The 27,221-nt window shown below is 43.8% G+C and overlaps 1 protein-coding gene across 3 annotated transcripts in view; it reads left to right on the top strand.

Annotated features, from left to right (window-relative positions):
• The window catches only part of znf423 (zinc finger protein 423), a 170,003-nt gene that overhangs the window by 61,438 nt on the left and 81,344 nt on the right, over window positions 1–27,221 (top strand). The gene's annotated exons all lie outside the window — the stretch shown is intronic.

Raw genomic sequence — 27,221 nt, 5'->3', positions numbered from 1 at the left:
GTTTGAATATCAATAATGTCATAGTTTTTCGGTCACGAACCAGCTGCAGATTTCTACTAGCTCAAGGATACCAAACAAATTTCCTAGCCAACAGGGAACATTATAGAATTTATAGAATCAACAGTTCATCAGAAGATTGACCGGCAACGTTCCAGAAATACGGTTCCTGCACTGTTCTAAACATCTGCTCACACAGTGTTAGGCACAAAAAGCATTATGGAAATGTTTGTGCTAATGTTCCTACTAATTAAAAATGGTACAGCAAAGCTGTTTTGAAACATTATATAAAATGTTCTTAAAACACCCCCCAAAAATACAATTTGAACATTGTTGGAACCAAAAGTTCCTACAGTGGATAAAGCTAAAAAAAATCTGCTCAGCTAAAATATTCTGCTAACCGCAAACCTTCTGCTAAGCTAAAATGTCATGCTAACCTCAAACCTTCTGCTTGGCTAAACTGTCATGCTAACCGCAAACCTTCTACTAAGCTAAAATGTCATGCTAACCTCAAACCTTCTGCTAAGCTAAAATGTCATGCTAACCTCAAACCTTCTGCTACGCTAAAATGCTCTGCTAACCTCAAACATTATGCAGATCTAATGTTCTGATAAACTCAAACCTTCTGCTACGCTAAAGTGCTCTGCTAACCTCAAACATTATGCAGATCTAATGTTCTGATCAACTTAAACCTTCTGCTAAGCTAAAGTGCTATGCTAACGTAAAACATTATGCAGATCAAATGTGCTGATGAACTAAAGCATTCTGCCAAGCTGCATTGTCTTGTTAACCTAAAACATTCTGCTAAGCTAAAATGTTCTGATAAGCTAAAACCTTATGCTAAGCTAAAATATCCTGCTAACCTCAAGCATTCTGCAAATCTAATGTTCTGATTAAACATAGGGGCACATGGTGGCTTAGGGGGTTCAATTCCTGTCGATGCATTGTGTTTGCAGAGCTTGCATGTTCTCCCCGTGCTGCGGGGGTTTCCTCCGGGTACTCCGGTTTCCTCTCCCAGTCCAAAGACATGCATGGTTGGCTGAATGGCATGTCCAAAGTATCTATAGTGTATGAATGGATGTGTGAATGTGTATGTGATTGTGCCCTGCGATGGATTGGCGCCCTGCCCAGGGTGTACCCCGCCTTGTGCCCATGGGTCTCCAGGTTCCCCACGACCCTGAAGGATAAGCGGTATAGAAGATGGATGGATGGATGGATGGATGGAAGCTAAAACGTCTAAACTTCAAACCTTCTAAGCTAAAATGTCAAATTCCTAGCTAGGTTACTGCTTAACAAGTGCTTTCAGCTGAATTATGACACTGTATATTTGGAGCAATGCAGAGACAACTTCTAGCTTTTAGTGGTTAGAAATCCAAATTGACTACATTGTGAGAAAATTAAACATCAGGAACAGTAGTAGATTTTAGCATCTAAACTGTTACTTGTTACTGTTAGCAATAATGCTCACTAGTAATGTTGTGTGATGTATGGTTTATAGTGATCAAATTTGCCATGATATCAGTATTATATTGTCCTATTGCCTACTTCCACACACACACACACACACACACACACACACAAATTCTCTTTCTTTTCTATACCGGATTTGGCCTCCACATCACACTCCTGTCTGTACTTCTAATCCTCCCCACAACCCCCCATTGCTTCAAGAGCTCGTGCCTGTCGTCAGAGTGGCAGCTGAATCCTGTGAGGCCACGACTCTTATTAAAGCCACAGATCACTTTTCCTCCCTTCATCCATCTAGAGTGAGAGAGAGAGAGACACGGAGAGAGAGGGAGAGAGAGAGAGAGACATGGAAAGAGAGGGGGAGAGAGAGAGAGAGAAAGGGAGAGAGAGAGAGGCTAAGAGAAGGAGGAGGAGAGATGAGGTGAGGAGAAAGAGCTGCAACTTGATCCAGCATCACAGAGAAAGAGAGCACGAACCCTGGATGTATTGTTTCTGCTCAGACAGTAGTGTTTTCTATTGTCTTTTATAATGTGTGTGTGTGTGTGTGTGTGTGTGTGTGTGTGTGTGTGTGTGTGATCTGTAATTGTCATGTGCTCATTCAATTCATTAGGAAGTGTTTGTTATAGTTCTGCTTTTGCTTATGAAAATGCATCATGTGAATACATTCAATGCTGTGATTATTGTGTTATGTGTCTGTCTTCAGTACCGTGGGAGCTGTGTGTGTGTGTGTGTGTGTGTGTGTGTGTGCGCGCGTGTGTTGGGGGTGTGTGAGCGAGAGTGCATTTGTTTGCAGAAATGAATCTAAGCATGCTCTCTGAATGTGTCTGCCGCTTTGTGTGTTGGTCCTCCCACATGTCTCCCTTCTTTCTGTCTTTCTTTTTTTTTTTATCCCTCGCTCATTTTCCTCTCCCTCTCTTGGAGCCGGAGGGTGGCCTGAAGATTCCTCCACTAAGCCCTTGGCACAGATACAAATGCAGTCACAGCTGGTTGTAAACTCAGGTTTTCCAGGGAGAGCAAAGAGCCCTGCCTCTGTAGGAGAGAGAGAGAGAGAGAGAGATGAGGGGGGGTGGGTCACAGCATGGAGGGAGAGAGAGAGGGATAGAGAGAGGGAGAGAGAGAAAGGGAGGGGGTGAGACAGGGGAGGGTTGTTTCGGAGCACACTGGAAGTCATTTTTCATCACAGGGTTCATTTTTCACGATGAAGTTCTCTCCCTCACTCTCTCGTTTTCTGTTGTGGTCTCTGTCTCTTTCTTTTTCTCCTGCTTTTCTTTCGCTCTCCATACGCACGGTGACTCCTCTTTTCCGCACTTCATGTCTCTCCTTGCTTTTCTTTACCTCTCTCTTTTCTTTCTCTTCTCATCTCATGCCCCCCCCCCCCCCCCCCCCCCCCCACCGCTCTCTCTCTCTCTCTCTCTCTCTCTCACCCAGCCCTAGTTTCCTGCCTGCGCTCCCCTGTTATGAAATATGGATGGCACCAGTTTGGGAAGCGTTGAGAGTCTCTCTGCCAGGGAGCGGGGCTCTGTCTCTGTAGAGACCCGGCTTGTGCATGCACCTAAACACTTCACTGAGCAATCTGTCAACATGTCAGCAACACATGTTTTGTTAAAAAAAAAAAAAAAAAAAGTGAGGGGGGAAAAAAGCGCTTCCAGAGGGAGTAATGGTTCCCACCAGGACTGAGAAAATGCTTTGAATTCAGCAGATTTCTATTGCAGAGAGACTCCCCTGGGGTGACTTTTTTTTTCTTTTTTTTTTTTTTTTTTTACAATGCCTGCATTTCAGAAATTTGAGCCAAAGACCCCTGGGGGCGTCCTTTCATAATGCCTGAAAATGTAGGGTTATATTGTGTGCAGTTCCCCATGGGGGCTTTATTAATACCTGAATTCTGAGGCACTGCAAATTACACAGGGACTCGACGGGGGCCTCGCTCGCGCCAGGAAGGGAGAAAAACTCAGTGGGGACGTTTTCTCTTCTCTTCTCTTCCTCTTTCCTCCCCTCCTCTTCTCTTCACTTCTTTCCACTTTTCTCCCTTGCTCTCCTCTCCTTTCCTCTCGCACTCACTTTGTGTGTGTGTGTGTGTGTGTGTGCTTCATGCAAGAGTGGAATAGAAGAATTTGCCAAAGGACACAAGAAAGGAGTGTGTCTACGTGAGAGTGTGTGTGTTGGCGGCAGACTCCTTGTATTCATCTTGCCTGCTCAGAGGGAAAAATCAGCCGATTAAAAATGTAATTCCCCCCCTCCCCTTTCTCTCTCTCTCTCTCTCGGTCTCTCTCTCTCACACGCGCACACACACACACGCTCTCTCTCACTCTCCCTACCACATGTGCTCTTGTGTTGAGCTCACAGCCGTAAGAAGGGAGAGTAAATATTTGGGCTGTCTGTGTATGCCCGGGAAAAAAAAAAAAAAGCGCAGAAATCTGTTGGAATATCCACACACGTTTCTTTCGCGTAGTCTTCGGAAAGGGGAAAGAAAGCTACCATACTCATTTGTATTCATTGCCTTGAAGAAGACTATGTGTACCTATGAATGAATGCCCTGATAATAAAAGTACACAATTACACATTTACTTTCCTATCTATATCTGTATGCATAATTCATGCATGGCACAAGCTTTGGTCATACATCTTCATATCTAAGCAAGTTGGTTACAGAATTTTTTTTTCTCTATCACCAGATCTTTCGCATGAAGCTTTGAGCATAATTCCCTCACACCTCTGTATCAGACTGTGGCTCAGATACAGGCCTAATTTATTACGGAAACTATTGTTTTGAAATGGTCTGCTCGGCTTAACGGCTCCAGTCAATAGTCTCGTTAAGTGATTGTGTGGGTGCGATGTTGTGTGTTTGTCCACTATTTAAAAGCCACCATTCGTTCGGGGGTTTATTTTGGCCAGGGTGCTTTCTTTTGTCCGCTGTGTGGGTGGAGGAGGACAGGTGATTCAGCAGTTCAATGGCAGCACCAGTTACGATGTAAAACTCAGCAGTGGAGGCTGCTGGTCAAATAGAATCCATCAGCTCAGGCCAAAAAGTCCAAACCCGAGCCAATTTGTGCGACTGCAACTTTTTTTTTTTTTTTTGCGGTTGAGAGTTCCTGGCAAAGAGTTCCTGTAATTAGCCTTGTCTTTTTAAATAGGCAGATTTGAAGATTAATATTGGAGGAACTTCTTATTTCGGATTAAATATCTAACCCTAATGTAGGGCTTGTTAGTGTTATTAATAGGCCACATATAAAGTAGTAGAGACATAAAAGTGTGGTAACAAGTGTGTGTGACCCGCTATTAGTCTGAGTGCTGAGTGGTATGTGAGAATGTGACCTCGACGCCCAACGTGACCCCGGTGACCCTGAGTGTTGCAGAATAGAGCTGTCACCAGTCCCTTTATGAAAAGCAGCAATAATGAGGAACAGCATGTTCCCTTGGATTCCTGTGCCCCTCTGACGGCTTCCCTCGGTGCTCTCCTTCTCTTTCTCCCTCTCTCAAGCTTCAGGAAGAACAGAAAGTGATGTACCTACTGAAACTGTCAAACATCAAGAGTCACCAGCACCTTTCGCTTTATTATTTACATAACACACACCATAATTTGTGCAGGTGAAGCTAATAAAAATGTGACACGGTATGAGTCAACTGCTTCAAAATGGATAATGAAATGTTGCGAGGGATATTTGACAAGGACTGTGGTCATAATACGTCAACGTGAACATCGGGTTGGATTGGAGTAAGTCAAGTAAAGAAAAGGAAATTCCCGACCACTGGAAGCTGCTGATGCTGTGAACGGATCTGCTCTTATCTGTTCTCTTCTGAAAGATTTGTACACTCACAGTCCAATATTGTGACCTCTATTCCCGTAATAATATTACACCATTCTTTTTAAGATCCTATTGTTTTCAATCAGTAATGCTAAAACTCCTAAAAAAGCATTCAGGCTACAGCCAAGAAGTTAGGACACAGAATCAAAGAAATACAAAAATACTTTTCACCGGATGTGTGCGCGTATGCGTACAGTACTTATCAAAAACCTGATATTTCCTCTCTTTTTTTTTTTTCTGAACACCAAAATGTATTACCAGTGCTAGACTCTGTGATAAATCTGCTCTAACACTGTCACAAAGAAGGGGTTGTTAGGAAGCTCACCTGACACAATTATAAAATGCAATAAGACATTATTACACATGTAGAGAGAAGGGAATAAAATCCTAAACCTTGATTGTTAATGAATGAATGAATGAAACAGAGAATGAGAGTAAGAAAGCATCCAAGTTTGATTATAATGCTTATTGAGTCATATTACAGGATTCAAAACAAAGTACTGGGTTCGAATCCCGCCGCTGCCCTGTGTGCACACAGTGATTTGAATCGTACAGATGTGCCAGATATGGAACTGATCAATACAGTGAAATTTATGGATCCTCACTTTAAGCTCAGATTAGATTGTAGACATATTTGATGAATAAAAGCCAATATTCCTTCTCTCCATTGCTGCCCTATAAAGCCATACTCCCCCCTTAATCTGTCCTTCTTCTCTCTATCTCTCTCTCTCGCTCTCTCCCTCCAGCTGTCCTGTGGTTTCTTTTCTCCCTCCATTTCTTTCCTTTCGCTCCCTCCTTCCCTCCTGTCGAGCTTGGCCCAGGCCTCCTGCTCTCTTTCATTCTTTCTCTCTCTCTTGCGCTCCCTAGACCCTGCATTATGTGCGTGGCTCCTTGGTGTGTCCGTTCATCCCTCACTGGACCCCTATAGCAGGCTGAGTAGGCCACGGAGTGGTTGAGGGTAGAGCTGGGAGTGTGCAGGGATCAGGAAGGCCTAGCCATCAGCATGCACTGCTGTTTTAACTACTATAGTCATATCATAGCAATGAGGCGAGCAGATAAATGTCTCATTAAAAGTAAAAGTACCGGTGCTTATGACTGTTACGTAGCAAAGGTAAACATCTAAACAAGCATTTACTAGTAGGAGTGAGGAAGTACATCAAGAAAAAACTACTCATGGAGCATGTTACACTTGTTACACAGATACAATTACAATAAATACAAGAACATCAAACGACTCAGCATCAACAAATAGAGACTAAATGAATTCAGACTTATGTATTTATAGATCCATTACACTGTACAATACGTACAAACACTGATCAACCATTAAAGAATGACAACAATGCACCTGGCATTCTCGTCTTACTTGCTAGGTGACAAGGCTAATGCTAGCAGCTAGCAGCTTTTCCCAGAGTTTGCGTTTTCCTAGCTTATATAGCTAAAATTATATACAGTAGCTATGATCTGACGTGACGTATGGCATCAGAGAGCTGCTTAATATCAATTCATAAATTTTAGTAGTCAAAACTTAACATTACAGAGTATATTAAAAAATATCAAAGCCCGAGAATAAACAAGTGAATCAAACGTTTAGGAACGCTAATCAAATTAAAAGGTGCAATCAACTTACAACTAGGAAAAACCTGAATAAAACACCCCCCTTCAACGCGGAATTCCTACTGAGGAACTCGGGACCGTTTCCTCAGCTCCATATTCAGCAAGTGACGTCAAATCAACATGGCTGCTCACAACATCAACAGAAAGCAAAGTAGCATTTCATACCTTTTAATGATTTATGCTGTATACTCTAGTATTTTCATTAGCTCAATCAACATACAGACATATTTGCTTGTTAAATGTATAAAATCAGCTCTAAAGTTCGCAGTTTCGAGGAGGAAAATATACATCGCTCTTCACAGTGTTGCTAAGAAAAGGTGAACATGGACAATGTTATTTCGTAATTCACACTTCTGAGTTAAGTCGAATGCAGCACTAGTTCCATCCAAAGCCACGCCCCAAAACACATCCACATATCCAGATAGTGTAAGAGAGGGAGCATAATTGACAGGCACATAGAGACGCCTCCTTGTCCTGATTGGTGGATATTGGTGAACACAAATTTTAAAGAGCTGAGAAGAAAGAAAATCTGGCTTTTTGGTCGTAAAGTCAGTCTAGTAAGGAGAAATGTATGCCAATTAAAAATGTTGTGTAAAGAAATGTACGAGAGTAAGTGTAAGCAGTGATTGCGGCAAGTGATCAGGTGAAACAACAGATACACAAACACACACACTGGAACCGGTAGCCACCTTATACTTCTACTTTTTCACACTCAAGAGGCCTAGAGCTCTCTCTCTCTCTCTCTCTCTCTCTCTCACACACACACACACACACACACACTGCAGCAGAGGCAAAGGGCAGAGTGCCAGGGGGAGAGCTGTTATAATAGTTTTAACCCTGCGCTCAGGTGTGGCTTGCCTTTGTCAAGTGAAATGTCAGGGAAAAGCACTACCCCTGGGACACACACGCCGAGAAAAAGCGCGCAAGGCTGTCTGCCTCCACACTCTTTTCAAAGAGCCCTGCCATGCCTCCTTTACGTACACACACACTCTCTCACACACACACACGTACACACACGTACGAACATGCACTCCAGAGTCCATTAACCACACAAAAAGACCTACACACATCACCACAATCACACTTGCTCTTATGCACACACCAGATTCACGCCCGAACAGACACGTGCATACACACACACACACACACTCAATCAGTCACCCTCACATAAACACTCTTACGCCTGTAGTGTGAAGTAGTCTCTTTGAGGGACCTTGAGTCCTTTTTGTGCTGTTTAAAGTGGTGTGTGTGTGTGTGTGTGAGAGAGAGAGAAGCTTTAATTGTGTCTATGTTAGCTTTCATTTACAGTAGACAGTAGAAAAGGGCAAGAAATAGAGAGAGAGAGAGTGTGTGTGTGAATTCAGTTGTGTCATGGCCTATTTATTGTGTGCATAAAGAGTGACTGAAGGGAGCGGTAGGAGGTGATAGAGCAGTGCCACTAGTGCGTGTGTGTGTGTGTGTGTGTGTGTGAGAGAGAGAGAGAGTAGAGGAGAGAGAAAGAAAGAGAGAGTGCATATAAGAGAGAGCCTCTATTCTGTTCTGCATCTTCCCATGTGGAGGGCTCCCCTCAGGGACCTGGACCAGCCTCAGGCAGACTCTCATACACCCATTACAGGCCTCTCTCTCGCACACACACACGCACACACACACGCACACATCTACACACAGTCTGACGTCAGTGATGTGGCTGGTTGCTCCCCTGGGTGTCAGGAGCAGTCTTTGTTCCCCTCTCCCACTTCCTCTGCCTGTCCTTTGTCCCTAGAAATAGCTGTCCAGTGTAACTGCCTGATCGGAATCCTCTGCATCCTGGACGGGTCAAGAGAGAAACCCTCCGAGACCGAAAGTGAGAAAAAGTGAGAGAGGGACGGATGGCTATATAAAGAGAGGAAGGATGTGAAATGAGCGGCAATATGGAGGCGAGAAGGATAACTGGGGAAGGGAATTGGTGTAGGTGAATGTGCATTGATTCGACTGAGACTGCGATACAGGAGCCTCCCTGGGGAGAGAGAGAGGGAGAGAAAGAGAGTGAGTGATGGGGGTTGAATGTTCAAAGTGGAAGGCCTGTGTATTGGGGTTAAAGATCTGGAGCATCCTTCTGCTGTTCTTCCGAGCGCCGATGCGCCGCCGTGCCACCAGCCGGTGTGAAATATTTAAACCTGCTGTTCATTTGGGTGCAGACTGGAAAACACACTGAATAAGTCAGAAGGCCCTTTTTTGTTGGGGTGGAGAGTTGGGGGTGGGGGTGGGGGGGGGGGGGGGGGCGTCCGACGACCTCTTCTTTAAATTCGCCTGTTGGAACACCCTCACCAAGTCTCTTCCCGTTCTCTTTCTCTTCCGTTCCTTTTCTTTCACTTTTATCATTTTGCGCCCCCTGTCTCTCTTTCCTTCTTTTTCGTGGCACATAATGAGAGCATCTCCGTTGGAGCGCAGCGAGGCCGTGGCGGGCCTGATCTCTGACTGGCTGGTGGGAGCGCCCTACTCGAGTAATGAACTCCCCCGGGACGTGGCACAGCAATGCGCAGGCCGCTTTCCATGCTCCATTCCCAGGGCGGCCTGGAACTGCTGCTGATGGAGGAGGGACTGAAGGAGAGAGAGAGTGAGAGAGAGAGAGAGATACTCACCCCTCCTTATGCTGCCAAAGTGTGCGGCCTGTGAGCGAGTAGATAAAGTGGGAAGGGGGTGTGGAGGAGAGGGACCAGGGGAGAGTGTGGATTCGTGTGTGTGTGTGTGTGTGTGTGTGTGTGTGTGAGAGGACAGGACTCTGACAGCTGCAGGGGCTCAGGGCTGACTGGTGTATGCCTGATAAGGGGTCGGTGTGGATCGCAGACTCAGGGAGACGACTAATAATCCACCAGAACACACACACTGGCACTGTGTGAGAAAGTTAAGAAGAGCTAAGAGGAAAGGCAAGAAAGACTGTGTGTGTGTGTGTGTGTGTGTGTGTGTGTGAGAGAGAGAGAGAGTGTGTGTGTGATTGATTGATTGATTGATTGAGAGAAACATTAGAGGGCCACACATCACCTTAGGCAAGTGGTTTGTCATCCACCCTGTCTTCTGCCTTTTTTTGGACAGGACACTCATTTAACACAATATACTGCACTCTCGCTGATACTGTAGTCACATGGGGTTAGTGGTTAGCACGTTTGCCTCGCAGCTCGCAGTTGGGGGTTCAAATCGTGCTTCCCAATGTGCCCATGGAGATGTCATGTTCTCCCCATGCTTCAGTGGTTTCCTCTGGGTACTCAGGTTTCCTCCCCAGTCCAAAGACATGTGGACTGGGACAATTTGGACTGGCATTTCCAAATTATCAGTAGTGTGAGTGGAAATCTCAAGGAAGGAGGTGGGAACAGAGAAACAATATTGACCATGTGTTGGGCGGGGCCAAAACTGATGCATAATCGCGTTGTGTTTGTAAAAATAGAATAACTGCGGTTGTTCGATATAAACAAATTACCTATAAACAAAATAAACAACTATATAAGCAAAGTATCAAATTAAACTGTGGTGTGAGGTCTTTACCATTTTGAACTTGATTCCTTTGCTATAACAGCATGGCAGGAACACTTTTATTCCTCTTATACCACAGGAAACGCTGTTCATCATACATCATACATTTTATTCATTTACTGTGTAGTTATGTTGAACATTGACTACGTTTACATGCACATCAAACTCCGTTTAAGGTTGCAGCCATGCTCTGAATACGATGTTTATATGCGTACAGGCATTGGAATATCCCTGTATACATGCTTGCTGTAAGTATGTCTACAATTAAGCATCTGTTAGCACCTACAGTTCCTTGTGGTCAGAGCATGTGCATATATCTCCTTTCAATGGATTTTCTGCACAAGGTGTTTGTATGCAACCAATTTAAACAGGCATATTCCAGGCATGGAAATAAGAATATTGTCTTAATCTGAATCGGGTAATCAGATTGTGGCGTTTACATGCATGACTCAGTACTAATTCGAATATTGCCAAATTCTGACTAATAATGGATTATTGATGTGCAAGTAAACGTAGTCAGTATGAAATGTTCACAAAACAAGTTTTCTCACTTACATTTTACATTTACATTTACATTTGTTCACTTAGCAGACGCTTTAATCCAAAGCGACTTACAAATGAGAAAAATACAAGCAAAGCGATATATCAAGCAGAGAACAATACAAGTAGTGCTACCATACAAGATCCGTTAATTGAGTTCCAGAAGAAGCAAAGTGCAGAGTAGAGGTGTAAGTGCATTTATTTATTTATTTATTTATTTTTTATTATTATTATGAGTTGGTTAGGTGTTCACGGAAGAGGTGGGTCTTTAGCTGTTTTTTGAAGATGGTGAGAGATTCTGCGGTCCGGATTGAGATTGGAAGTGCATTCCACCACTGAGGAACAGTTAGCGTGAAGGTTCTGGAAAGGGACCTTGCGCCACGCTGAGTTGGAACTGCTAAACGTTGGTCGCTAATCTATCACAGATTGCGAGAGGGAACCTAGGCCTTCAGGAGAGGGCTGAGGTAGGAGGGTGCTGTTCCTGACAAGGTCTTGTAGGTGAACATCAAGGCCTTGAACTTGATGCGGGCAGCTACAGGAAGCCAGTGGAGGGAGATGAAGAGGGGTGTGACATGGGTTCTCTTGGGCTGGTTGAAGACGAGGCATGCTGCAGCATTCTGAATCATCTGAAGGGGTTTGATGGAGCTGGCTGGGAGGCCTGAAAGCAGTGAGTTGCAGTAGTCCAGTTTAGAGATTACAAGAGCCTGGACTAGTATCTGTGCAGCCTGTTCGGTGATGTAGGGTCGGATTTTCTTGCTCTTGCAAAAGGATGAACCTACAGGACCTTGCAGTTGCTGAGATATGGTCTGTAAAGGTCAAGCTGTCATCAAGAAATTTTAACAGCAATAAACCATCAGACTTTGCCGTGTTGGAAAACGTAAATAAACAGCATTAAATCTGACTCCTAACATAAATTTGAAACGGACCTCTTTACAGAAAGCATCGCTATATCAAAAAATGTCACATTTTTTACTGCGTTTGTGTGGCGTGGCCGCCAAATAAGATGTTATTACTGTAATATGATAATGTATTAGAACGAGCGCATTATGTAAATATAAACATTTGATTTGCCTTGCAGCCGAAGTACTGTCAGATCAGAAGGTCGGGGGTTCAAGCCCCAGCTCCAAGAGGAACCTTGAGCAACCCTCTTTGCTCCAGGGGCGTGGTATCATGGCTGACCTTGCACTTTGACCCCAACTTCCTAACAAGCTGGGATATGTGCAGAAAAGATTTTCACTGTGCTGTAATGTATATGTTACAAATAAAAGCTTCTTCTTCTTCAGCACCGTCTTTCGGATGAGACGTTAAACCGAGGTGATTATTAAAAATCCCAGGACACTTATCATAAAAGAGTAGGGGTATAACCCCGCTGTCCCGGCGAAATTCTCCCAGTGGCCCTATCTATCATGACCCCCTAAAAATCCCCATCTCTGAATTGGCTGCATCACTCTCTCCTCTCCACTAATAACTGGTGTGTGGTGGGCGTTCTGGCGCACTATGGCTGCCATCGCATCATCCAGGTAGATGCTACACACTAGTGGTGGTTGAGGAGATTCCCCCCATACACTGTAAAGCACTTCGAGTGCCTAGAAAAGTGCTATTTAACTCTATTATTATTCAGAATCGAGAATTCAGCAGCACTGTGGTATAAATACAATTAGTAAATTAAAAATAAAAACATTTGCAGAAAACACAGTCCTTGCTATATTCTTTCAGTATACTTTTACTTTGCAGTCATATAAACGAGTGCAACTTCTACACATTACTGGCCTTTTGGCCAAGCGTAATGTTGCGTAAAGCTGTAGTGTGATTCCTAGATATATATATATATATATATTAAAAAAAAGAAAATCATATACTGTCCACTAGGTGTAACACCACGTAAATGCATGGCACACTTTCAGCCTGTAAAAGAAAACAGTAACTGCAAATTAAATAAGATTGTAAGTCTTAAAGTAAGGGTTGTTTTTCCCCTATGTAATAACACTCCATTGTATGTCCTTAATTATTAATTTTTAGTAATACAGCGTATTTAATAGCTTGAAACACTAGTAAGTAATAAAACACTTGGGGGTTTGATTTAATTTAATTTTTTTCATATTAATTTAATTTTGGGGCATGTGAGTGAGTGTGTGCTGCTACAAAAGCACGCCCTTCCTCTGTGACTGTCTACAGTGCATGTGTGTGTATGTGTGTGTGTGTGTGTGTGTGTGTGTGGCAGACAAATGGAAATGAGCTCGGATACAGTTTAGAAAGAAATACAGACAGGTGTGTGTGTGTGTGTGTGTGTGTTACATGTTCATAACATAATATAGTTTCTTCTAATTTTCTATTCATGTGTCACCCATAGATTGATTTAGAGAAAAAAAAGTTGAACACTAGTCAGTGCTACTCGAGGAATATTTTGTTTGCTGGAAGTGCTTCGCTTGTTCTGTGATTGTTCGTGTCTAATGGGAGAGTTTGGCGACTGCTCTGCCATTAGAGAAGGGGCCACGGCGCTCCCGCTGCTCAGGGCCTCAGCCAGGGGGAGGGAGGAGAGGAGAGGCTTGAAAGCTGCTGAATGTCCATATTTTAAGCCATTTCCATGTTTCAGTTCTCCTGTGTTATTAAAAAGTAGAGGTGGGGTGGCGTTTGAAGTCGGGATGGGGCTGTACTTTTAGGCCGGTCCCTCTGCAATCCTTTTTTCTGCCGTTGAGGCCGAGCAGCTAGCAGCCGCCATTGATCTGCTGCTCCTGCCATGCCTGCCCTCCGCCACACTCTGCGGGAAAGCCCGATTATGTGGTGCTGTGCATGCCTGTGTGTGCCGGCATTTGTATTTATGGCTTACATTCATGTATGTGCATATGCGAAGGTCCACGTGTGCGCTTATGCCCTCGGGTTTGTGTAGTTTCAGTTCTGTGTGTGTGTGAAGGTCAACTCAGTTTCTCCTTCCCAGAGAACAGCCCCTGGGGCGATGCCAGAAGTTCCCAACAAAAGTTTTTTTTAATTTCTGTCGGGCAGTCACAGTGGACAGCCAACCCCCTTTGGGCCAGCGGGAGAGCTCCCTGCGTGGGCTGGGGCCTTGCTGGCGGAGGGGGATGGCCAGAATGGGATCTGGCAATGTTTGTACGGCCCAGTGGGGGTTTGGGTTCTGTGTGTGTGTGTGTGTGTAAGACTAGTGCAAAGGCAACCCCAGGAGCCAATGGACTGGAGAAGTTTTCCACCGAAGCCCCGTCCTCGTCCTCTTTCGCCCCATGCTTTGGCGGATGTGGGCCATAATTACTGGACCCCCTGGCCTCTCTCTTTCTCGCAGCCACAGCCTTTGATCTGTTTCATGTTGAGCACTATTTTCCCCCTGCTCGTTCTACCTTTGTCTCGTCCTCTGGTTCTTTTCTCAGACGCTCCTTTCTTTCCTGGATGACCCCCCCCCACCTCTTTGAACGCTGTGCCTTCTTTAATACACAAAGAGACTGTACTTTTTTTTCCACCTCCTCCATCCTCATTTAGTATTAAAGTTTCGAAGAAGTTAGCTCCTTTTGTTGACAGCCGTGTAAAACTTTATAGCGATTCTTTGTTTTGTTTTTTTTGTTTAGTTTTTTTCTTTCTTTTCCCGCCGTGGCCCTGACCTTGAAAAGTGGCACGCTCTTTATCAGCTCTCCACCGACATGCACGAGAGTGAAGGAGAAGCGCACAAAGCTAATGGCCGGACACTCCTCAGGTTGTGCTGTTGTTCAGGATTGCTTCCCGAGTTTCAAAAAATCCTTCTCGTTTGAACAGCAAAAGAAAGGACGACGGAAAGAAGCGGCGCTTGTGTGCGTGCGTGTAACAGAGCGTCTCGGGGTGAGCCTAGGTGTTTGCGACAAAATAATAACGCAATTATGAAAACAGACCAAAGTGAGTAAGCCGCCCCCCACCTGTTGTCGGTGGCGCTGCGTGTTGTTTAGCTTGCGTCCTGCGGGGCATTGATCCAGAGCCTCCCGCATGTGTGGGGGATTGAGGCCGCTTTTTGTTTGCGAGGTAATGGCATTGTTAGCATAATGCTCTGTTGATTTGTTATTCACAGTGGTTTGATACAGCTATTCTTTTGGGCTAATTGCCACACCACATAGTGCTCGGCACTGTCGAAAGCTCACATCTGATCAGGGCATGGATGCGATTAGCTTTTGTTAACGGAGATCCGGTGGCATTTTGTGGCAGGAAAAAGGGGGGGGGGGGAGATTGATTGATTGATTGATTGATTTAGGTGACCTTTTTCGTTCTTGATCTGTGGCATGTGTAGGTTGTTAGACGTGGGTATAGGAGGCAAGAGCACACTAACTAAGTATGTATAGGATATAGTTTCAGAATATCTAGTGCAAAACACCTGGTTACATAATGACAATATTGTACTGGCTTCACAAGTTACTCTGTAGTTCCTAGTAGTGAAGGGGTTTGGGGGAAATACCTACAACACAAAATATAATATATTCAAAGAACCTCTCAGAGATGTGCCCTGCGGTCAGAATTGGGATGACAATTGGGATGGCCAGGTTTATTTCAAGGGTGGCAGCTGCCCAGTGGCAGAATCGTGAGACTGACAAGTGAGTGTGAATAGGAGAGAGAGAAAGGGAGAGAGAGAGACACACACACACACACACACACACACAGTGCTTCATTAATAACAGTGATTAGCTTGCACTCTCCGTGTATGGGAGAGATAGAGAGAGACAGGAATGAACACTTCTGTAATAACAGCATCGAGGTGGAGCTCTTAACATGTCCTTGAACCTCGGCTGGGCGCTGTGGTGTCCCCCGGGGGAGTGCACTGTTTAATACCACAGTAATTATCTTCTCATCTTCTCCTTCCTCAATACTGCCATCCAGGTGTCTCCTTCTTCCCATAATGTGTGTGTGTGTGTATCTTTATAGCGGGCGTATACGCTATTTTTCTTAAAATTGCATGTGTGTCTTAACTATTTCTATGTTCATACTTTTAGGTGTGATGTGTTTATGTGAATGTTAGTGTGTCTGTCAGTGTATGTGCGGTTAAAATTACCATCAGGGCTTGTGTACGTGTGTGTGTCACTAATGGCAGGTCCAGGTGTTCCTCACAGCTCTAGACTCCCATGAGATGCCAGGGGCTTCCGAGGTGCCAGTCTGGGCAGAAATTTCACGCCTCTGTCTGCCTGTGTAGCTCCTCTCCAGGGGCCCTGTGGCTCCTTCGGGGAAACGTTTGCAAACCCCTCATTCTTAAACCTTACCTCCATCACCTCATACCAGCTTGATTTGTTTCTCCAACTGACTGTGTGACTTACGACTTATTTACACTGTCAGAGAGAGACAGAAAGAAAAAACAAAAAAACAAGGAATATGTAGTTCTCCTGATCTTCCTGTAGGGGGCGTCCTAGACAGGACTTAACTCAGGCACATAAGACATGATCTGTGAATCTGTGAAGCACTCTTATTTAAACAGTCTATAAATCACATCACTGCATATGAGCAGCACGTGTGTTTACTCTCTGCATGGCCTGCTTCAGTCATGTGGGTTACTCGAAACTGGTCTGGAGAGTCAGCACCTTGGAAGAAAATGTTTATTTGAGAGTTTGACACAGACTAAATGCCTGTGTAAACTGAGATGCTTATCATATATTTATATCTTTATATGCCAACCTGAATCGATTCAAATCAGTCAGTGTATCAATAATCAGCAGAAAGGAGCAGAAGAGTATTTAGTTGGACGTTCAGTATACACCCCTAAAGTGCACGACGAGTCATCAGTACTACCAGGAAAGCACAAATATGTCTTTAAGATGACAGTAACTCCAAATTAATTTCCTGTATAAATTTCTCCATGTGTCTTTTATGGCAAAAAAGCAGTGCAAAAAGCTCAAAAACACCGGCTGTGCTTTCGTTTGTTGCATTGAACTAAATGGGCCATGTTACACTATTAATTGGCTGTTAACATGGCCGTCACAAAGCCATAACACACCTTTGTGTTACAGCATGTTTGTGTGGAATCACACTACACACACACACACACACACACACATTTGAGTCAGTATGACACATTCTCTATTAGCTTCCCCCTGTAGTGTGGCAGCCTGCAGGCACACAGACTATTTTTAACAATGAGGTTTGGCTGATTGAGTTCAGAAAAATGAGAGATGGTCAGAGACAAGCGTGGCCGTCTACCAAGCGAGCCAGGCTACAGACCACACACGCACACGCACACATACACGCGCACACGCACTTACCACTCATCAAGCAGTGTCAACTGGGAATATTTTAACTAATTTATTTTGTACTGCTCTTACTGCTAAAATAGTCCAGTTGTGCTGCAGTTCTATGCCCCCCACCCCCATTAATACATGTGTAATATTTTATAAGCTATCATAAGCTATCATCTGCATTTTTGGAACAGCTTCTGTCTTCTCGTGTTATTCTTTTCATGAATTCGTGTTCTGATTACGAATTTTTCAACAGTCTCATTTTAAAAAGGTATTATTTTAATCCCAAACAAAAGTTAAAGGAATGCTCCGGTATTTTTCCGCCTGTCTACCATATCTATTGCGTAAGTACTATAGCATGTCACGGGGCAGTGGTGGCTTGACGGTTAAGGCGCCTGGGTTATTGATCGGAACGTTGGGAGTTCAAGCCCCAGCTTGAACTGTTGGCCCCTTGAGCAAGTCCCTTAACCCTCTCTGCTCCAGGGGTGCTGTATCATGTCTGACCCCAGCTTCCTGACATTCTGGGATATGCTGGAAAAAAAGAACTTCACTGTGCTGTAATGTACATGTGATCAATAAAGACTCCTTATTATCATTATATTTTTACTATCACAGCAAATAATGCACAGCGAAAAAACTCAGAAATGAATAGAAACTCCTTTAGAATAGAAGTCTATGAGTGGCACATTTTTTTTGGAGAAAGCTTAGTCTGTTTGTTTTTACAATATGCTCGTAAATGAAAGCTGTGTTAATCTTTTCAGAGAGTACACTAGCATTTCAGAGGGAAAAATTTGCGGTTATGGGTTATGCCTCAGAGTATAGCTGATACTAGAAAAGCACAAATCTTTCAACTGCTATACCATTACAAAATGGATCCATAACAGTTCTTATAGATCTAATGGATCCATAACAGCCTCCTGAAAAGGTTCTGCTACGAGCACTGTCTCTGAAAGGGAAACTTTATACATAAAAACTGAAGAACCGTTTAGGGTGCTAAATAGACCTTCTTTTTTTTTTTTTTTTTTTAAATGAATGCACACTGAATAAAACTCTACAGTAAGAAAGGCTTTTAAGACATAAGTTGCTAAGTTTGTTGTATCCTATAAGCAGTCCGTACAGGATTTCATAGAGTTTTTCTTTGTGATTGTCGCAGCCAAAAATGCTTGTATTTTGCTGCAGCTTTTTTTCAAAATTTACGCTGTAACACTGACTTGTGCTTTTTTTGCGGGAAACTACTTGAATTGGTGAACTTTTTTCCGAACGGTTGCACGTAAAGTTGTTCTGCAGTGATGGTTGTTGGTAAATGAGACCTTTTAGCTGTACTCATGTTCAACGCACGTGAATCGAAGAGGGCTTTGGCCGAATGCGCGTTGTGACGACGTAACATGATGCGTCTCGGCCCAAATCTGTGTTAAACCTGCGGTAATTTTTTTTTACAAATCGCAAGCTCCTCCGAATATCGCGGTTTGCTCGATTTTGCGTTCATTTCTGCGAGCGCAAAGTCCCGGAGGGACTGTCAAACCTTTAGTGTTAAAGAGTTATGGTTGTAGTTTTGAACTCAGTTTGGCAGTTGTGTAAAAGAACAACATTTATTGACATGATTTTAAAGCACCTTTCGACTTTTATTTGAAGTGAGTTTTGAGGAACCGTGGCAGCATTCTGTGGTAAACATTCACAATCTACAGATCTTATAGACAGGTAAATGTTGAAAAATGCTGGAATATTTCCTTAAACGAAACCTCACACTCAGTAATCTATGGAGTCAACATCAGAACATATTATCAGATGTTTCTGTGTAACTAACGTAAATTAAACAATCTCAGTCAGTTTGCACGTAGAAGCATTTTCATGTAACACAATCCACATCTCACATTTCACTAGCCGGCTGTGATTTGGTGTAAACGCACTGGCCGAGGCTGTAGCTCAGTGCTTTAGGGTGTTTATGTGTATGCTAGGAGGCCAGGACAGGAGCAGACAAGCAGTAAGTGTTAATAGGGGGAACAGGTGAGCTTTAACCTGATGCTTTACAGCTTCTTTTTGATCAAAGAGGGCCAAGTGGCAGACAAGACTGTGATCACGGCCAAAAGCCTTTGCTCCAGAGCGCGCACACATCAGAGAGACTAGTGTACGCTACTCAGAGACTGCACAAAGACATGTTCAGTGCTGCATGTTCAAGGGCATGCACTCAGGCTAAGAGAGGTGAAGGTGGGGGTAAGTGCGGTTGTTGCTGCCCTGATTTCCTGCAAGGCTGGTACACAGCTGTTTCCCATTGACTCCTGAAGAAAACTCATAGAGACCCTCGCATGGCAAGAGAGCTAGAGAGACAGAGGCTCTCCATGAGAGAATCATGAAAGGAATATAAGATAAGGGTAAACAAGAGACAGAGGACAGTTTGTGGCAGAAGACGGGGAGAGAACAAGCGAGATAGAGCACAGAAAAATGGGAAACAGCATGATGGAGTGATTGAAGGAGATGCTGAGAAAGATGTGTGGTAGAAAGCGGGAGCAGATGCCAGATGTCTTGGCCTGCTGACGCTGGAGCAGCGGAGAGACTTGTTTTGGTACACTTCACATGTAATTAATGTGCAGCTGTTTAACGGTGCAGGCCCCCGCCGCTAACACACACCGTGCTGCATTGGAGTCAAACGCCTCTTAACCACTGCCAGTGCCCCTGTCGTCACGCAACCTCACCTCCTCTCTTCTCTGTCCTTCAGACGTTCACTGTTATAGCTGTAGATTGCTGACGCTGTAATGTTTTTGGGAAGGAAACAGGAAACAGGTCCTGCGTTTGAGAAACCTTAATCAATAAAAATCAACATCCTGCTAATGGTATAGATTAGACCATTATTACGATATGTTGATGCGCTCTTGGAGGGGCATGGTGGCTTAGTGTTTAGCGCATTTTCCTTGCACCTCCAGGGTTGGGGGTTTGAATCCTGCTTTCAGTCTATGTGCATGGAGTTTGCATGTTCTCCCCGTGCTTCTGGGGTTTCCTCCAGGTTTACACCCCCAGTCTGAAGACATGCGTTGATTGGCATCTCTAAATTGTCTGTAGTTTGTGCATATGTGTGCGATTGGTGCGGTGTGTTGGCACCCCATCCAGGGTGTGCCCAGTGTTCCCTGGGATTGGCTCAAGGCTCCCCTGTGACCCTGTATAGTATAAGTAGTATGGAAAATGGCTGGTCGATGCTCCCTTAACATGCTCCTGATGTTATCGTGTTTCCTACTAGTGAATTTGTAATGACTAATTCTGTGCAATTAATGCATTGCTAATGCTGATGGTAGCTTTTTTGGCTTGATCTATTTGGTATAATGTGCGTAAGACAACTAACAGACAAATGTGAGCCAGTGTCTATTGCCTAATTGGCAACTACTAAAAGCAGTACAAGGAAATCATGAATGACCTACCACTGACTATTGAATCAGTAAAGATAATAAAAAGTCAGACACTTGAACTGAAAATTGTTTCCAAAGCTTGTAAATACAGCTTTAGACAATGTTTACCTGCAACTTTTAAGACATGCATATTTCCAATATTTCCAATGACACTTAGAGGCAGTATGCACTATCAAGGTGTGTCAGACCCTATCTCACCGAACAGGCTACACAGCTACTAGTCCAGGCTCTTGCAATGCATTACTCCCGGGTCTCCCAGCCAGCTCTATCAAACCCCTTCAGATGATTCAGAATGAAGCAGTGCGCCTCGTCTTCAACCAGCCCAAAAGGACCCATGTCACACCCCTCTTCGTCTCTCTCCACTGACTTCCTGTAGCTGCCCACATGAAATCCAAGGCTTTCATGCGAACGTACAAGACGTTGTCTGGAACAGCACCCTCCTACCTCAACTCTCTCCTGAAGGCTTACGTCCCCTCACGCAATCTGCGATCGATTAACAACCGACGCTTAGCAGTGCCTACTCTTTCCAGAACCTTCAAACTAACCATCCCTCAGTGGTGGAATGGACTTCTAACCTCAATCCGGACTGCAGAATCTGTCACTGTTTTCAAAAAACAACTCAAGACCCATTGCTTCCGTGAGCACTTAACTAACCCCTAACCTGCCAACCCCAACATTATTTATATTATAAATAAATAAATAAATAACTACACTGGCTCTTACATCTCTACTCAAAGCACTTTGCTTTACTAGAACTTAATTAAAAAGCTTGTATAGTAGCATTACTTGTGTTGTTCTTGACTTGATATATCGCTTTGCTTGTATTTCCTCATTTGTAAGTTACTTTTGGATAAAAGCTAAATGAATAAATGTAAATATGTAATTGTAAGGTGCTACTGAATTCTGCTTATGGAAACTATTACAAATCAGAAAGGGTACTAAGGTAGTCAACGTCAACATATACCATGTCCTCATTCTGACTGCACTCAGCTGGGGGGTCTGTGAAGGGGACCCGGGGGATTGTGGGGCTGATTCGATGTTGGCCCTATGTCCCCAGCTTCAGGCCTCCGGCCCCCTGCCCTTCACCTTCTGCCCTGGGAATGAAGCCGGCTGCCTGGACACTTTTGGGCGCCAACTGCTCCATATGGGCTGTGGGCAGCGTGTGTGTGTTTGTGTCCTCCAGGACTCAGGCCCCTGACAGACCGCCTGTTCCGTGTGTGTCTTAGAGTATGTCTGTAGCCGAATATCCTCCACAGTTCTGAACCTTGACCGATTTCCTGTCCACTGACAGGAGGAGCATGTGAGGATTTGTGTGTTCTCACTTGGGGTCCGCTGGGAGAAGTGCCCAACTGAGTCCTCTGGACCTCCTGACTGGAGTGTGTCAGCTTTATCAAGTAGGGATCATCAGTGGACAGCAGTGTATGTATTAGCGCTGCTCCACCGAACAGCACGGCTTGCCACAGCTTCGGCAACAGATTAGACGCCAGGGTTATCTGTATCCCAAACAAGTGTGTGTGTGTGTGTGTGTGTGTGTGTGTGTGTGTGTGTGTGTCCCATCACATTATTAATGCCTGTTAAATTAGGAGGAGTTTCTCTGTAGATTATAGGGTGATGACTTGCTACTACTTGAAATTCAAAAAAGATAAAGATCGCAAATCTTTTTATAAAGATTGTTTCTCTCGAGTGAACTACTAAGCTCAAGACATAGCTAATTTGCTTCACTGGAAGCACCTAAACAAATGTTGGACAATACTTTAATATTTAGCAAACTTTCACTTAATGCACACTGTCTCACACAGCACACAGCTAAGCACAATACTTTAACTCTTATTGGAAAATACAGAGACTTTTTTTTAAAGCCAAAAACACAAGACGATATGCGTGTATGGCTGAAAAACAAAGTTGTGAGGGCACTAGGTAGGGCATTCAGCTTCATTATATTATATGTAGGGCACAGAAAAAGAGAACAGGAAGCCTTTTGACATTTGCCTTATCTAGACAATGGTGAAATAAAATGGTGAAGCAATTCCAGCCAGAGACATTCATTAAGATGATTCTGTGCAAATGTTTTTTATCAATTAATGATCTGCACTAATTCTAGCTCCACTTGTATGTCCCCACTCAGCTTGCATGGTGCCTGAACAAGAAGGGTAACCAAATTCAGCATGGGTACTTAAGTACAGCATGGCTCACGCGGCAGTGGAAATAGCAGCAACATGGAAGATTATGGGTAATTTGCAGAGCTGGTAGAAATGCACTATATGTGTGTGTGTGTGTGTGTGTGTGTGTGTGTGTGTGTGTGTGTGTGTGTGTGTGCGTTTGCCCGTTGCAGACTGTCTCCCTTGAGAAGCTAAGGGGCGCAGAACAGCATGATTGTGTCAGCATGGTCTCACAAGGGGGACGAAAAGACTAAAAGAATATGTAGAACAGCATGGAGGAGCAAAACTGGAGTGAGTGGATTTTTAAGTTTGTGTGTGTGTGTGTGTGTGTGTGATTTTCGAGTATTTTTTGTATTTCAGTATCCTAGAACAGGTGTTTGGCTCTCAAAGGACTGTTGGCCATGCGGTGATGCGTCCTCCTGTCTCTGCGTCTCTTTCTCTTTATATATCACAGTGTCTCTCTGACTTTCAGGCCAGTTTTGTCCTCTGTCATGTTTGTTTGTGATTGTTCTGTTGCCTAGAGAGAAACGAAACAAGAAAGGAAGGAAGGAAGGCATGAACGAGTGAGACCTGCCTAAAGAGAAAGATGAGGGAGAGTCAGAATATGGCAGTGTGGAAACAAACCAACGGGGGTAGCAGAGGTTAAAACATAAAGCACCTATAGGGCTGAGGGAAAAGAGTCAGAGAGAGAGTGAGAGAGAGAAAAGTGCCTCTTGAAAGTCGCTTTCCCCTGGCCATTGCTCCAGGCTTGTCTGACTGGCATGCTGGGTGACCATGTGGGAGCTTGGGGTGGAAGTTGTTTTTCTGCCCCCTACAGTGCAGCTCTCCAGCCCGGGGCAGTGGGCAGAGGGCCAGGAGGAAGGGGCTGAGAGCCGAGCAGAGGCCTGCTGGGAAAGGTGGAGGTCTGGGCAGGGGGCCAGGCTCAAAGGTGGGGGTGAGGAGAGGCACTAAGGAATGTGACTAGGTGAAAGGAAGTGAAGGGAAGTGATGCAGATATTGAGTTTCCTGTTCAAATGCAAGGCTGTGGTGTCTGCATGACTTTGGCGCACATGACTGCATGGTACATAAGCCAGCTCATAATTAGTATTAATGAATTTTTATGTTAACGTCACTGTCGTGTCTGTGACCTGCACATTTGGTATTATAATTGTACCTGTACTTGATCTTCTTCAATGCTTTTGGTTTTAAACATTAAACTATATCTATAGATTTGATGTGATTAGTTAGTCCACTCAGAATTTGTTGTGCAGCTATTATTATGTGCAGACTGTTTATCTTACCATAATTTTACTTTGACTAATAGGGCAGCATGCTATTTTGTTGGCTCTGGCTCTTTCCAAATTTTCCCTCATTTAAGAATGATTCAGATGCCATGGCCAAGCTAGCTCAAAAACATTGTAAGATGCCAGAGTAGAGACATGGAAAGGGGGTTGGTGTGCTGAAATTTGAATCAGCATACAGGTGAGGGAGAGTGCTTATCATTAAACTGAATTGTTTGGATAATTTATTTCAAACGGTTAGAAATGCAGTTGTTATGATGCTGGTAGACTTATGTATAATACAGCAACCACAGATGCAGAACAGCACCAAGTACTAATGTTACGTGCAATGAGTTTCAGGTGCTAAACTTTATGATTATAACTAAACACCAGCAACCTTTGGAGGAAATTAAACAATGTTTCAAATGATTCGTTGTTCTGTAAAGAAAATCAGTTTAAAAGATGTTTTCCCCTGATTGTTTCGTAAAAGCCGTAATGAACACACCAACCAGTCTGGTATGCTCTAGTATGTGTTCTCCAAGCTGGTTCTCATATTGTGTGAAACAGAGGGGAACCCTGCATTACTTTAAATTTCTTGATCTCCCTCACTTTATTTCACTTTTCCCCTTCTGCTTTCCTGATAAGGAGGAGAGAACAGACATCAGACTGGGCACATCTTCATTATAGCGTTCCACCATGTTTCCAGCTCTGCACGCCAGCACATTGGCCAGCCCATTAGTTAGTCCCGCGTGGTCTTCTCTGGCCTGGGCTGATGGCGGCATGGGGGTGTGCACGAGGAGGGGGCGGTGCCCTCAAACCTCCATTATTGAGGCAGCCACCAATCAGGTGCTGCTGGTGGCTTCTTCTGTTATCTTGTCCCCCAATTACTGGCTCTGGCTCAAGGCAGGGTGGCGAGCCTACCTCTGGACATCAGAGTGTGCATCTGTGTCCCCCCCCCCCCCCCCCCCCCAACTTTTTTCATTCACTCCATCCTTTTGTCCTACGCCCCTTCTCTCCACCTGGGACAGGCCAGCAATGTGAAGACCAGCACCACTGGAAATGACACCAGGCCAGCTAGATAATTCAGTAATGAGTCACAACATGAAAGACGGTTTGCAGACAGATAGACTGAACAAGAGAGAAGGACTGACAGAAGGAGACAGAGGGAGAGAAAAAGAAAGAAACAGGCAGAGAAAAAGCGAAGGAGACCATCAATGCTGCGAAAAGGAAAGGGAGTGAGACAAGGAGCAGTGGAGAAGATTGAGGTTCTGTGCTTGTTCTTGGCTTTGGCTGTCTCCCTCCCCTTGCTCTTTCTGTTTCTTTTCAAATTCAACTTTTTATTGAAATTTCTTACCCTGTTTAGTGCTCTTGCCAAGTCCCCCGGCGGATGGATGACAAAAGCCCTCTAAAAGCCATGTGATCTTCCATTTTCCGACAGCCACACTTCTGAGGATTAAGGCTATTTAATGACTATAATCTCCCTCTTTCTCAAAAGTGATTTCTCACATTCTCCCGCAGTCAGAGGGATTGCATTAGCATTAATAGATTTATAATTCACCAGAATGACCACATGTGCCAGGAGTTTGTTCCCTCGTCTTCGTCAGTCTCTATTATTCCTACTTCATCTTGTTTCTTTCCCTCTTTTGCTTTCTTTTCTCAAGCCCTGTGCTTGAGCAAGTGCTCCTTTGTATCTCTTGCCCCATGGTAACGTGTATCTGTGCCACAGCAGGAAGGCTTACCTGTCAGTCAGTATGAACCCCCTCCTTATCCCTCCCCTCTCCTTCCTTCACTTCCAGTGTCCAGATCAGAGGCTGTTCTGTCAGGGGCCACAGGCTTATTGTGTAGCTAAAGAATTCACCACAGTTAAGTCCCTCATGGGCTTTTATTCGGGGCTCTTTCATTGGGGGCACCAATGCACTCTCTCTCCTATGTCACAGTGGTTTTAGGTTGTTTTGAGATGGCTCTTATATTGACATGGACACCAAAGCTTGTGGGGCAGAGTACCAGAGTGACTGGAAAAGAAGGCACAAGGGTTGTCTTACAGTGTAATCCAAGAGTGTGAGTGACAAAAACTATAAGAGAAGTGCTAGAGTGCAAGTCAAAAATCTATGCTGCAGCTTTTTTCCTTTTCGATATTAGTACTCTATTACTGGCATTTCACCACATTTCATAATCTATGTGTGTGTTTCTTTGCTTTCCTACCTGCCCTTTGATGTTTTATATGAGCTTCTAACTGTATGTTTTTATATATTGATTTTCATAATGGTGAATGTGTCTCATAGCTGTAGTCTGATTCTAATATCTCTATTTTTAAAATGTGTAATTCATGAGTTTACAAATTTCTACTCATAAATCCCCATGGAGATATATTTGTTCTGCAACGCGCCTACATTTTAAAGTGAATCAATTCATCACATGAATTTATTTTCCACAAATTCTGCTGCGCTCACTTTTGTGTGCATGGGGAGAGTCAGAGGAAGTGAAATCTTACTATTGCCATATGGAGTTACAATTATTTGCAGTTTGTTCAATACAAGCTGATGTGAAGCACTTTTCTTTGTACAGTTTTGCTTATTTTCATTTCAAAGCCTGGGCAAAACTTGCAACATTGTTTTAGTAGTCTTTGGGGTATTACTGAACTCAAAGGGGGAGGATGGTGAAAGGTTTTTTCTTTTTTTAGTTTTGTCACTGAGGATACATGCATGTATTTAATTACAGACACTTTAAAAATAACAGCCCACTCATCCACAAATCTATTTGCTTTGGCAATGACAAAAAATATACTTTTTAGTTCATAACCCACATCAAAAACATTGCCTAAAGAACAACATCAGAACATTGCCTATGCTCAGGAATGATATATATTTCATGAAAATTACTAGTTATGGATTTCATAAATAATAAGTGTAATCTTTAAAAAAAAAAAATGTTGTAGAAACTGTAGGGTATTTAAACTTGCTTTATTTAAATACAAAAACTATTTGTATTCTATTTGAGCTGCCTTTCAGCAAAAATCCTACATAATGTACGCAGACACTCACATGTTTTTAATTGTTGTTGATTGAATAAGATTTGTGGCATTGAACAAACATTAAATATGTCAAACCAAGCCCTCACCCCCATTTTTGACTTTGTTCCAGTGTCTATGAAAGTGTTTATAGCTTGCAAGTTGAATGCTACCCCAGCTCATCTCTGGAAACATCTGGGGTTGTGAAATGCCAGAGGTTTTTAGCAGCACATTTTGAGAGCAAAATAAACCGAACAAACAGGCAGTGATTGTCTTGCCACAGTA

The sequence above is a fragment of the Ictalurus punctatus genome, chromosome 4, assembly GCF_001660625.3.
Source record: "Ictalurus punctatus breed USDA103 chromosome 4, Coco_2.0, whole genome shotgun sequence".
Taxonomy (NCBI): domain Eukaryota; kingdom Metazoa; phylum Chordata; class Actinopteri; order Siluriformes; family Ictaluridae; genus Ictalurus; species Ictalurus punctatus.
Note: the sequence above shows the minus strand (reverse complement) of the source record. Positions and strands in the feature narration are given on the sequence as shown.